General features: G+C 37.7%; 1 protein-coding gene across 9 annotated transcripts in view; it reads right to left on the bottom strand.

The window, feature by feature from the left end:
* LOC134217609 (prominin-like protein) overlaps positions 1 to 14,721 on the bottom strand; it is a 173,759-nt gene extending 159,038 nt beyond the window's left edge. For 5 of the 9 annotated variants that reach the window (XM_062696399.1, XM_062696398.1, XM_062696400.1 and 2 more), the window contains exon 1: positions 13,899 to 14,721. The gene's annotated coding sequence lies outside the window, so the exon portion shown is untranslated. The remainder of the gene's footprint in view (positions 1 to 13,898) is intronic. The other 4 variants (XM_062696395.1, XM_062696394.1, XM_062696397.1 and 1 more) reach the window with 4 other exon arrangements.

The following is a 14,721-nucleotide window of genomic DNA, read 5'->3' as shown; positions in this document are numbered from 1 at the left end:
CACCGCTGTTCAGGAATCGCCAATCGAAGGTTTGCACTTCTTATGGACGCAAAACAATAAAGATCAATCTGCTGATGAAATTTCAAGAAGTTTGATACCCATATTGCGGATTACCTACCGAATTCATCATCTAAGTAGGACATGTCTCTGGAATTCCGGATTTCCCGGAAATCAGAGTGGCCAAATCGTCTTATTTGTCTTATTTGTCTTATTTGTCTTATTTGTCATATTCACACCTGCACCACTGTTATCACCCAAATAGTTTTCAAAGCTGGTGTGGAAACCTTGTACAGAAATCCTCTCACGATATTTTCTAATGTTGTTCTAGAAACGGCTCATGTTTTTATTTTCCAAAACCAGCTGGAGTTTGTTTATTTGGATTTCCTCATTGCGTGATTGGTCGGCGCTGCTGCTGTTCTCTCGCCGAACCACTGCATGAGTAATAAATTTCTTCCCCATTGTTGCCAATTCCTTTTGTTCTCCGTGCTTTTTTAACGGAAAACCCTTCCCTCAGACCTTAATATATAAATTTGTACTGCCCACGTGGATGTTGTTGTTAGATGCTATCAGTGCTATCACATAGAATGAAGATCCTATGTTCACCACTAAAAGTGGCAAGGCTTGCAAGAACTAAGCATTGAATACCTTTTTAAAGCGCAACACTGTATAAAATAACAGATTCTGTCTTAATCATGAATTTATTACCCCACGAGACAAATATGCGTAGATATTCAACAATGGAACAAATTGACTTGAAGTTGTTTTCACAGATTTTTCTAACTAAGTTCGATATTACCGAGTGTTTTTGGAAAAACACATCAAAATAGAGCACTCTGTGATAAAAAGTCAAAATCTTCAAAAACTAACTTGGCACAATTATGCGTAGAAGAGCAGTGTAGCGTCAATGAAACAATGTGGACCAGATTCTTTAACAAATTTGTAGTTCTAATTCGATATTCTACAGAGTCCATCAAATCATACCAAACACAGGCATTCCGGACAAAACGATACCGGAACGGACCGAAACGAATGTACGGTCTACTGAGTATGACCATCCATCTATCGCAAGCAGTGGATCGTCGGATGTCCCACCAATCATCGAAGCCAATTCGCTAATAAATATACGAGAAAGGCAAAAAGCGTTGATTTCACTCCCAGTTTATAATTAATTTTCCAGAACCTAACCTCCCTTTAGATAACTAATTACTAAGATGAATGTTTGCACTACGAAGGCAGCAAAGAGTGAGGATTTGTTACTGATTGAAATTGATTAAGGCCAATATAGTTTTTGTAGCATTTTCAAAACCTTGTTTTCTTACTCTACTTCCGAAAACGATGCAAACCTAATTATAACTGGTTCTCCATACGGCACGCTGAACTGTAACTGTTTAGTGTTCCTATACATAAATTTACGAATATTCATGGAACGTTATTTCGAGCCAAATCCAATTCTTCAAATCAAAATATTATAAATCAATTAGATATTCTCTTAGATATTAGATTGCTCTCTAATTTACTCCTCATCCTCAGTCCATATTTAAATCTAGCTAGAGTAGAGTGAAGTGAGTTAATCAAGCTTTTTTTTAACAAAAATTAAACAATAAATCTCGTCATTAAAAAGCATGGAATTCAGAAACGACGAGTCATGATATTCGTACAATCGAATAGTTTTAAAATGTTTATCTCCTGAATTCCACTGGTTTTCCTTTCCTGAAAATTCGATTCCTACAAGCTGTACAGAAAGTTCAGATTCCGAAATACAATCCGGCCCGTAGTTCCAAACCTAATTGCGCCAATTAAAAGTGTCTCTGCATTCAGTTTCATTCGTTCGCCTGCGGAGCAACGGTTGGCGGTTGCCATGATAAATTCAAAGTAATTAACCATATTGTCACCAATTAGTTTTGTGCCCGTTGCAGTCGGTTATTGATGTCGGGGCGTGCGGGATAGGTTTCAAATGCGAATCCGGATGAAAATATGTACCACGAGAAAGGCGAAGTAGTCGTCTAACGGTAACGACGCTTCAACACCCGATCGAGGAGACCGTGTGGTCCACATTTTCGCGCACTCTTGTCTCAACGCCTATTCAGTCAATCGCAACATCCATGGCAATTGAAACCCCAACAGTTCCCATTGCGGCCACATTCGCGTGAAGACTCGTACGCTGCAACGGGAGGATGGCTTGGCTAGTGCATGTAGGTAGGTACCACCGCCGCCGCCGCCGAGAGGCACCACTTCACTTCAATTAGCTTCTACTTCATTGCACTTGCACTTTAGTTGCTGCCAGCGAGAGAGTACAAAAGTACAGTTATTGGTCGGTTTGTGGCCCTCCGGTTTTCGCTGAATCAGCCAGTCTCGACGATTATGTTTTTTTTTTTTCATCCGAGCAGTAATGGTAGCGGCTGCCTGCCTGCCTCTCGGATCTCTTCAGCAGCAACGAGCTGCGCAAGTTTCAACGACCTTCAACGAGCCAGCTGCAGCCGGTTCTCGAGAACAAGTACCCCCACCGACCGACCGAGTAAGGCACGCTTTGCGACATTCGTGCACTTCCATCACTTGGTAATCTTTAGTGGAGTCGATGCAGCGCTAAGATAGTGGACTCATGAAATCATAAAATGGTGCTTTGTAACATAAATCACCGACTTTATGCATATGGCCAAGGACGTACTATGGACGTTCATTTACGGTCTAGAATATGAATGATGATCAGTTTTTTTTGGTTCAAAGTAAGAATGTAGGTCATGAAAAGTGGTTTTCACTTTATGCCGATGGGCGAATAAAGTGCAGTAAAAACATCATTGTTTTTAACGAATAAACTGCTCGAAAAAAGCCATGATTGGTGATGATTCATTGAAATTATTGAAAAATGTATAGATGTCATCTATTCTTTTATCTCACGGTATAAGAAGCAAAATAATAAATGAACATATAAAACATATAAAAAGAACAATAAATATGTTTGTACCTTGACATATTGTTAAATAAAAAAGGGAAAAAAATGATTCGCCCTTTTTTTCTTTGTTTACTGTAGTCATCACCGGTTCTTCCAACCTACGTAATTTAGTTTTCGAATCGAAGCTATTACCATTCAGCATTCCGAACGAAGCGGATTCAACTCAATTACTTCCAATAGAGTTTCATTTTCTACCGATTCGGCGATTGGCCAGTATGCCATTGGCGAGCAATGCGCCCTACAGTCTGTCAGTAGTGTTTGCAAAAATAAAGACCAAACGTATTTTTTTCTCCTCAAGCAGTCGTGTAGGCTGTTGTTTCGAACGCATCGTCGCCCGTCGGTCGTGTTCACTGGCACTGACCTTGGCCATCGAAAACCGCTGCGCAAGGGGCTTGACTGATTGATTTAGTTTTGAGTTGAAGTGTTTCACGGTATAGCCAAAGGCAAATTATAGAAATTGGATTGGTGGCAATGCAGTTCATTTTGAAAAAATCAAGAAAGTTTTTAAAAATTCAGCGCGGTGGAATTTTGGGTGTGAAAATCTGCAAATGATCCCAAATACTACAATCATTGTAGTTATTTGCATCATTTATTTGAGAAGGTTCACAATCCATTTTATGCAATTCCGAGAAAACAACAATAAATTGTTAATTAAATAAATTAATTAAATAAACTGCTTTTGAAAAAAATAGCACCAAATCTTTCGATTTCTTCGATACAGTCCAGTTTTTTTTTTTTTTTTTTTACAAGGGAGAATGCATTTACACACTAACCCAGTACACGTGCATTGTAGTTGCCAAACTACCACACGGAAGTGTACTGGAGTGTCGGACTCGACCATACCGGTAATACCGACTAAACTCCCTTGGGCTCCACCATCGTTTCCCCCAGGAACTACCTCGCAGTACTACTTCTGGGGGGACGGCAGTACTAAGCGTACTCACTCATTATCGCTCACACAGGCACTCGTCCCACGCGAGACTGACTTGGGTGCTCGCACACCATTCACTCTATTTGAGTCTTACTTGGATGCTCTCCCGGGCGCTCCGCTGCCATGCCTCGAGGTGTCAATAGCGGTAACTGCCTGGGCCTACAGATATTACGCTACGACACTCCTGCCTCAGCACGAGCAGATCAATCACACCACTGCCGAAGCAGACCACACGCTACCCTGCCGAAGCAGGGACACTCCCCATGCACCACATGTGCACAACTGTAGGTGTGTGGGTACAACCCACTGCTACCCTGCCGCCTAAGCAGCTTCTCCAAAGACCATTCGCTCCATGTGACCCTTTTTCGGGTGCTCACTCTAACACTCCACTGCAATGCCTCGGTACAGTCCAGTTTGGAAACGGCAAACTGTGCTCCATAATGGCTTTTGTGTGTGTGTGTGCATATGTACCCGGATAAAAATTAACAGTAACTTGTATGACATAACCCATTGAAATACAATAGATTGTGGGGTAAAATTGTTGTTAAAGATCTTTATTGTATTTACATTAGAAGTACAATATATTAAATGTTACCGATACATTTTATTACATTTTTATTGTTCGCTTATGTTTAGTATTGCTCATCCAAAAACTAAACAAATTATGTAAGTATTCTATCTGGATGATCAGGAAATCCGTCTTGAAGAAAAAAACCCAGATCAATCCACCTAGCGTTGGTGGTGCCTTTCTCGCGCAAAAAGGTAATAAATGTAGCCTTTACGCTTACACCTCGATCATGTACAAGAAAGGCAAAACAGTTACACCACATTACACCAAATTTACACTAGTAGACGACAGATGGCGCTGCCAAAAGTTTCTCGAATTTCCTATGTTCGAATTTTGACTTTCGGACAATTTCACTATGAAACTGAAACGGACTATGAAACTGAACGAAGAGCATACTTACGCCTAAATGCGTGCAACACGAGCATCTTTATAGTACGATGAAACTCTTAATGGGACCAAGCCGCGGATAAACTTTAAAAATATTCATAGATGCAAGGCATTTTTCATAACACATTATTGTTCTATGTCACTATATCTCATCACTATTTTAATATTATCTATTTTTTGCAATTTGCAATTATTATGAAATTCAATAGTGATCAACAGCGTTTTAGTCTCTGTCGGATGCAACTTGTTGCAAGAAAATCGGTTAAGAGTTTCTATGTGAAAATTTGGCTAATGTTTTTTATGGCATTTTGTGCACACACACACGCACACACATACACACACACACACACGCACACACGGACAGACAGACATTTGTTCAGCTCATCGAGCTGAGTCGAATGGTATATAACACTATGGGTCTCCGGGACTTCTATCAAAAGTTCGATTTTGGAGTGAAATGATAGCCTTTCGGTACAACTTAGTTGTACGAGAAAGGCAAAAAATAATATAATTTTGGAATATTTCATGGATTTATTATATTAATGAAATAACAATTGAAAACAATAAAATAACAATAGCTTTGCTTATTAAATGAAAAAAATATACCGATTCTCAAGAATTTTAATATTACAGGTCTATAAATGTTATGCAATAAAAATTTGAAATAAAAAAAAATAAAGAGAACAAAAACTTTTGCTTATCATTTACTCGGAGAATGAAATAAAATTTGAGCGTGTACAGTTTTGTTTATAATTAGTAGAAATACAAAAATAATAAAACTGTATGGTACAGGAAGTGTCTTTTTCATTACTGTTTTTGGTGCTGGGCAAGCGGTAGATCACTGGCTTCTGAATCGAGGTAAATTACTAAAGTGTTATATGTACTTCTTCTTCTTCTTATTGGCATTACATCCCCACAGAGCCGCCTCGCAGCTGGGACAGAGCCGCCTCGCAGCTTAGTGTTCATTAAGCACTTCCACAGTTATTAACTGCGAGGTTTCTAGGCCAGGTCACCATTTTTGCGTTCGTATATCATGAGGCTAGCACGATGATACTTTTATGCCCAGGGAAGTCGAGACAATTTCCAATCCGAAAATTGCCTAGACCGGCACCGGGAATCGAACCCAGCCACCCTCAGCATGGTCTTGCTTTGTAGCCGCGCGTCTTACCGCACGGCTAAGGAGGGTTATATGTACTACAAAAGTTTAATGTACAGTCGCGCTTCGCTGCTGGGGCACAGCCTCGACCCAACTAACGAATTCTGTTTTTTAGTTGGGACATCAATTTGAACTCGTGCATTTCGACTTGAACATCGCAAATGATGTCTAATGACGTCAAAACCCATTTTCGGCGTTTGCATTGATTTTAAATGTATGAATGCTTTTTAGTTGGGCCATAGCCCAATCAACGGAGGCCCTACTAAAAAATGACCCATGTATTATAATCCCAACCAGCAAATCACGACTGTAATGGATGCAGTGGAAATAAGTGTTATCATCATAATACCTGATGATATTGATGCGGCAGAAATCTTTAAAGTACCTTTAAGAGGGTCGTCTAAGCAATTCGGAACATTTTTGGTAACATGTATCCTTGTTCCTTTTCAAAAATGAAGCTCATGATAAAATATTGCTGCTCGCTGCATTCACTGCTTCAAGATCGTTCAGTGACTATCATTGGCCAATCTCACCAAAGGGATATAATAAGAACTGATGCAAGTATTTTTTGACGTAGGACTACGTCTGTCTTTTCTATATTGGAGTACACTTTACGATTGCGAAAATCGGGGACCGTCACGAAAATATGATAGACTTTAAACTTTAATATCTCAGCTGTTTCTCGATGGATTTTCATTTTTTTTTTTGACCATTTGATCAAGGATAAGTCAACGCTTCTTTGTATTTATATAAAAAGACTAAACTATTTATTATCGATAAGTTATAAAAAATCACGTACATGCATCACTAGCACAGACATCAAAATTGAATCACTTGCGGGTTTGGATCTAATCCTCAGTTTGAACAAGATTTCACGCAGAGCGGAGCAGCATTACGAAGGCGCTGGTAACATTTTCAACGGGAATCCGTCGCATTGGTGGTGGGTCCTCGGTGTGTTGCTGCAGATCATTCAACTTCAACGAACCAGCATTTTATAGGAAGAAAGGGTTGACTACAAAAATAGCACTGTTGCGATCTTGTGCCGCCAGTGGCGATGCTTTTATTACATTACATTTATTTATTACAAATTGTGGTGTCAGTTAGTTGTTGGAAAGGCGCATTGGGGAAAGATAATTGGTTCTTCTCAGGACTGAACAGAAAGGTTTAATTGCGAAAATGGACTGTTTCGACTTTTGGCGTTAGTGAATCCATCCATTTATATTTAAGGGCTTAATTTATTGAATACAAGAAAGCTGCTTTCCGGTGTGCGACCCATTTTGATCGGGATTTCGCAAAGAGCGGTTTAACCATTTATAAGGCAGTGGCAACTATATTGCCACCAACAAATTATATGTTTTTCTGTTTATGTATTAAGTAGAGCTCTTTACTTATTATTTTCCAAGTAGTGGCTATATTTACTACCTAGTAATCCCCCAGATGAATTTGAGCCATAAAAATTGAAATGTCAATTTGAGGACGGGTTTTTTTACGAACAGATCGTAAGTTTCGAGTGGAGGATGGATTTTCAGTTTTAATTCGTTCAAAAATGACGACAAAGATATACTTTTTCCCATTGGTAATAATTATTTTGAATCTCATGTGTTAGATTATGGCGTGATTAGCGTGAAAAATGCTTTGCCTTTCTTGTATATTTGGTTTTTGGATTTTTGACGAAATTGTTTGGGAAAAAAGTGCAAAACAATTTTTTTTCACTTATGATGCGTTTTCCTAGGACTTTCTAGGACTAGGACTTCCCGCTAAAAAATGTAACATGCCTTTTTTTATTTGTTTTACGTAAAAGCTAATTTTTTAAAATCTTTTATTTATTTTTATTGCATTTTCTTCCGCTTGCAAGGCAAGGCAAATAACATTCTCCGAAACGTTCGTTGTTTGCGGAATCCCGATCAAATGGCTCGTGCGCGCCGGTAAGCAGCTTTCTTATATCTAATGAAGTAATTCCATTAGCCCCGTCCCTTCATTAATCGTTATGAGTGCACATTATATTTACATCCGTATCAGATCACAAAGGGGCGGGGCTGAATACAAGAAAGCTGCTTCCAGCGCGCGCGAGCCATTTTGATCGGGATTCCACAAAGAGCGGTACGACATTTGATGCAGCGGAGCGGATACAGCAGCATGAAGGCGTGGGTAGCAGTGGCAGGCAATGCTGAAAATTTATTCCAAATTGTGGAGGCTTAGCGAAAAATCATCGAGTTTCAACGGAAGGTGCCGACTAGCGTTTGGATGCAGTTAGTTATTGGTAAGGCGCATTGGGAAATGAAAATTGGTTCTTTTCAGGACCAACATTTTATGCAAAGAAAGAGTTAATTGCGAAAATGGACTGTTTCGGTGGCATCGGGTTTGGCGTGGTAGCTTGGTTGCTGTTAGTGATTACATCCATCTCACCAATTTATTGCATCATCCCTTCCATCAAGCGCTTGTGATTCTGCTACCGAAGAGTATCTTTCTGCCGTCGCAAAACGATAAAGTTTTGCACTATGAAGAAAATTTATCTCGGATTGACCTTCTTTTGTATAAAATGGTGGCTCGGAAAAAACTGATTTCAATTCCAAATAATCTTGCAAGAAAATTTCAATTTCCGCCAATGACAGCCAAATCGATGAAGACGCCAATACCTCTTCTTGGATAAATAATTTAAGTCCTGAAAAGAACTATGTGTAATTAAATCTTGAAGTTCTCCTCACTTTACCACGTACATTCCCATCGCGGGCGAAAATCAAACGTTACAAATAAATATATTTGCGTGCCACTTCTGATTCTCCTTATTTCTCCTTTATTTCGGACTTTTTTGAGGATGGTGTCTTCTAGGATTGTGATATCCTCCACTGAAAGCCAGTCGAGTAACTTTCAGCGGCGATGCGGCCGATGAGTCATGTTAATTCCATAGTTAGACTCAAAGTCCATCCAACTGCGAGCAACTATTCGCCTTCCTGATTCAGTTGACCTCCGAGCAGTTTGCTCAGAGACACAAATTATTATGGCAAATACCATCATTTTCGTATAGCTACGTAGTCCTACGTCACCTTTGCGTACAAACCGATTGGGCTGCACCTTTGAGTTTTTTCTTTTGTTCTCAACGGGGAAAGTGGATAATGTTCTAATTACACAATTTTTTTTCTTCCCTCCAGGGTTTAATTCGATAGCTGTGAATCCTAATATGTTTCTACTTTGTTATCATTGAGATTTCACCATTGGACTAATATAAATAAGAAAATGCCTGATTAATCCACCTATCGGTATTGATGCCTTTCACATGTTTTACATGCGAAAAAAAAAAGTTTAACAAAGTTAAAATCAGCACTTATAGGTAAATATATTCTATAATTCACATTAATTTTTGTTCGCATTAATTTTTGTTTCGCCGTTGAATGCAATTTTTTTGCGAACAAATTGGTTAAGGACAAGTGTTTAAGATTAGCTGATAATTTTGTACGCGCTTTGTGCACACACATACATACAAACACGCACATACAGACATCATCTCAATTCATTAAACTAAGTTGATTAGTTTATAGCCCTGTAAGTCCCATTTTTCCTTTAAAGAGATCATATTTGGGGCGAACATATAGATTTTACGTACACTTAGTGTTCGAGAAGACAAAACCAACCCTCCCCTAGCTATTACAAGAATTCCTTTATGATCTATTCCGTTAAGGTAATGAAATTACTCCACAAAAGATACTCAGAGCAATCATCGTATTGATTTTAGTTATATATAACTACGCATCACTATTGAAGGTCAAGGTAACATGGGTTTTCCACTTACCCCATCCCACTAGGGTAAGTGGAAAAACAACTCCTAATTTTAAAATCTATTTCCATAAATTTCAAACAACCAAAATAGTATGAATTACCACATAGCTGGTGCAAAATTGACTGTTTTTGATAGCCCATTTTGATTGAACGCATTTAGATCATTTAAACTGGTTTTACACTAATTCAAACATGCACTATCGATTTTTCCTTTTCCACTTCCCCCAGTGTACCTTAAGGAAAATTTTCGATTTTTTTTATTGTGAAGATACGTCATAACTAGAGATGCACCGAATAGTGGTATTCGGTGTTCGGCCGAATACCGAATATTTCAATTTTAGTTATTCGGCGAAACGAATATTCGGCCGAATGTTCGGCCGAATAATCTGCCTTTATTCGGCCGAAAATGCACTCATGCTCAATTGATACCAATTTCAGTAGGTTTATTCTACAAAGAAATAAATATGTTTACCTCCTACGAAATCAAACACAGGATTTCTTTTGATAGACTACTAATTGTTTTCGAAGAGAAGAACGTCTTATTTCTAAAACATAACGATTCATATAAAATGAAATTAGGATGTGGGAACTTTGACATTAAGACATTTTTATCAAGTGTCAAAGCTAGGCCAAAGCTAAATAGGTTTTGAGACGACTGCAAATCAAATGTCGGCAATTACTTTATTTGGAACGCTTCACGTAATTCCAGAATATGTTTGCGACCAAGCCAAAAAGTCGACAATAATTATATTTGTGTTTTCCTTATAGAGAAATCCGCTTTAAATAGTAAGAGCAAAAGGATGTCGGATGATATGGCCGGGGTTCTGCCAAATCGCACTGAGCGCCAACAAAAAATTACTCATTTTTCTACTCAAATTTTCGGTTAGCAGATTTAATTTATCACGAATCGTATCGGTTATCCCTCAATCTCATAACTATTGGATATCCTACAACAAATGTACGAGTAAATTGATATGGAATGATGTTCGTTTTATTTTTGCGAATAAAATACCACAAGTCAGTCAAAAAGCCGCTTGGTGCGATTTGGCTGAACCCCGACCATATATAATAGGTCTTGAAAACCCATAATCAATAAAAACGTCATAAATACCAGATTCATTAACATTTTTAAGTATTTTTCTGTATACCTGAGTAGTGTTATCACCTGCTCTCGACTGAATTTCACTATGATTTTTTCATATAGTAAAGACCGGAAGACAAAACATCATATTTTTTTTTGTAACCATGAAAATTTGATACCAACATGTTCGAACACAACACGTTGAATCCACGTTGAATCAATTCAAAGAATTAAAAATTAATTCACTAATTATGAAGAGAGCTGGGTCTTATTTTTTTAGGCTTCACCCTGTTAGGGATTACATTACTAAAAATACCACAGTAGAATATTCAAACATTTCTCGCTTAACTTTTCAAAAGGACCTAAGTAACATTTTTTCTTGAATTAATCCAAATAGCGCAATCAACTGAAAAACATGAAAGCTTTCGATTGCAGTACTCAAATTAATTCATGAAAAAAATGTTACTTGGGTCCTTTTGAAAAGTTAAGCGAGATTTGTTTTATTAATCAGTAAACTATTTTTTAAATAAATTTAAATAAATTTTGGAATTATTCAACATATTCGGCATTATTCGGCTTATTCAATCGAATATCGGGATTCACTATTCGGTGAAACGAATATTCGGCAAAATCAAAATTTTACCATTATTCGGCCCGAATATTCGGCTGACCGAATATTCGGTGCATCTCTAGTCATAACAACTTCCCTTTTTATTGTAAAAGTTCCATTTACCATTCATTTTATCGTGGAAAACTATTATTTCTCATGTGATTTTATTGTCAAAATTCCATTATATTCAATGGTAAAAACTATGTTTTAAATGGTGGTGTAACAATAAAAATTATAATATTTTAATGATATATTTTATCCGGGTAGTTTTACACACAAATGAAAAATAAATAATACTAATCCGAACGGAAAACAAATTTTGTCAGAATACGTATTTTTGGACAATAATACAGATATAAAAAAACTCATTTTGGCAAAAAATGCCTAAAGTAGTGGAATTGAATGGAATAGTACAAACTCGTCTTATGACAAGTAAATACATTCCACCAAAAGCTTTAAATAATTTTCGTAACAAAAATGTCACATATGCAGTTTCCCTTCCAGAGCTGCGAATATTAATTTAGATCGTTTTTATCATTTCATTGCCAATATTGCCGTTTGTGAAACTAATCATTGATGCCGGTAAAAAATGTACGGATTCAAATGGAAATAATGAATTTTTTTTTTTTTAATATTTTTTGAATCATACTATTTTGTTGGCTCCACTTTCTGAGAACTAAAAAAAAATCAATCCTAAGTCCAAAGAGAAAGCTTCTGTTACGCAAAGGCGGTGCATCCTATCTCCCGTTCGCTCCCGACTAGTCTCTATCTGCCACAAGTGCAATGTTTTGTTTACCCATAATGGATTTGCAAAGCAAATATTATGCATTGTCTTTCCGCACTAACTACAGCTACAGCAGTCGGTCGGTCGGTGGCGGCGTCTTCCATCGTTGTTTTTCATTTTTACGGTTGAGCTGGCCACTGAATCAAACAAACGCGAAACGCAGATAGCCGCATCATCGTCATTATCACCGCAGCGCGATTCGTTCGTAGCCAGCTATTAAACCAGAAAGGAAAAAAAATCGTTTATATGAATCAACGGCTGGAAAAGGAAGAGCCTTGAACGGATGCTGTCGATGTGGTGGACTGCAATTAATTAGAATGTGTCAATAAAAGAGCTTCGCTCATCTTTTGTAAATATTTCGAAGTTGAATATTAAGTCATTGAGGGCGATTGATTAGTAGTTATTTGAACCAATGGTTGACGAATAATTTATTGGAGATGGTCCAATGTGGATTGTGACAAAATTGTTTGATGAGCATTACCCACTGCAAAGACATCCTTTCCTGCAAATAATAATAATAGGAGCTGCATTTGATTTTCTTTATAATAATAATGAATTATTGGCAGTGGCTGATTTTCTACCCGCCGCTGTCACATCCAGGCGCTATAGTATATGCGCAAAATAGCCAGCAAGAGTTAACCGCCAGAAATTTGTATGGCGAAAGACATCTAACGCGGGTTTCCTCAAAATAAGAAATTTTTCATGAAAAACTATTTGGTACCGATTATGAAGGATAGTGTCCGCTACTACGCCTACAAAATATTTTTTCGACTAAGCTGTTTAATTTTGAGAAATCGAACCTTAGATGCCTTTCGCCATACTGATTTCAGAAAGTTAACTCCTAGTGTGCCGCTGTAAGCACGCTCAAAGCAGGCGATTCATTGATAGCATAACGCATATGTATCAAATCAAGGAACATTTTTGTGTTTTGTTTGTTGTGTAAACTCTAATTCATTCTAGATGAATGCTTTTAAAGTAATATAAAATGTTTCAACACTAGGTATAAAAGAATTCCTGACGAAAAAAAAACTTTTGAAAAATTATTTGATATATTTTGCTATATGGTTCAGGCGTCTCTCGCCTCATAACATTTGTTTAATGAATGCTCAAGATTATAATGCATTCTTTCCAATAAGGGCTTGGACATCCAAAAAAAAATAATGTGAGTAATAGAATTCAAACGTAAGTTTTGTTAATGAAAATAAAGCCCATCTTTAGATGTAGATAAACTAATTTTCTAGATCCTTTTTGTATGAAAGGTTTAGTTTTTTATTCGAATAGACTAGAAACTATTTAATTTATTAAATTTCAACCTAAAACTAAATCCCCGCGAAAATTGTTATGCAAATCCGAGCCGAATCTGCAAAAATCATGAAATTCGGTCGAAAATAAAAATTGAACGCCCAATCTTTAAATGAAATTTTTCGGAAAACAAAGTTGTAATGAATCACGATGTACTAGCCCTGTTGATGAACGCCTAAATAACTTACTGGTCGTTAGCACGTGTTTGTGTGCGTGCCATCGAAAGTGACAGTTCGTTCCAAACATCAGATTCTGCACCTTCGACGTGAACATTGCGAATGCCCATTATTTTCAAAATCAAGCTAAATTAAAGTAATTGAGCATTGAAACCCACAATAAAATTATACTAACTTACCTTTAAGTTGCACCAAAACGAACCGGACCTTCTGCTGTAATCAAGCACTTTCCCACTCGAACGGATTTCGAAACCGCAGTGAAACGACAAGAATGAACGCAATCCTTTTCTCTCCGCTCCAGCACTCTCGTTTTTCTTACGACAGGAAACGACCAAATTCACCCGTTGCGATGGAGAAGATAAAGGCAAAAGATTCGTCTGTCGCCTTTTTTTACTTTTCCACTAATTCAACAAAGAACAATAACTTTTCACTGAACGAATCTTTTCCGAACACTTTCTATGAATGAAATTCAACTTTATTCCGACTGCACCAGCATTTTTCCCCACAGAATCTGCTCTCCACCGAATAGTATTACATTTTCATCTACAAAACAATTGAGCCCATCCTATCAAAAACACACCTTGCTCTACCACTTCTTCAGCAAGGAAACCAGCAAATTGATTCTTAAAGTTAATATTCCAACACTAAACTCTAAAGTTTCATCACCGCCAACAGCATCCGCCGCCTGGAGGAGGTGTTCTGCATAATTTCGCACTTTTAAATCTTCGATCAGCCCCTTTCCATAACCGAACCCTTCTATGGAAGAGTCCACACCTAATCCATCGAATATAAATCCAACCAGCGGCACTCCCACGTTTGCCCTACAAAACCTCGCATGCAATAGTAGATTAATTATTATTGAGCACTTCTCTGGACGATTTCACTGATCGAAAAACTAAAAACAAAGTCTGAAAGTTCTCCACCACCTATAGAATGGAAAATCGTTCCGCGACCGAACACAACCGCACCAACAACGAACCACACCGGGCAAAAGACTCTCCA

This window comes from Armigeres subalbatus, chromosome 2 (genome assembly GCF_024139115.2).
Source record: "Armigeres subalbatus isolate Guangzhou_Male chromosome 2, GZ_Asu_2, whole genome shotgun sequence".
Lineage (NCBI taxonomy): Eukaryota > Metazoa > Arthropoda > Insecta > Diptera > Culicidae > Armigeres > Armigeres subalbatus.
The sequence above is the reverse complement of the archived record's forward strand: the minus strand, read 5'-3'. Positions and strand labels throughout refer to the sequence as shown.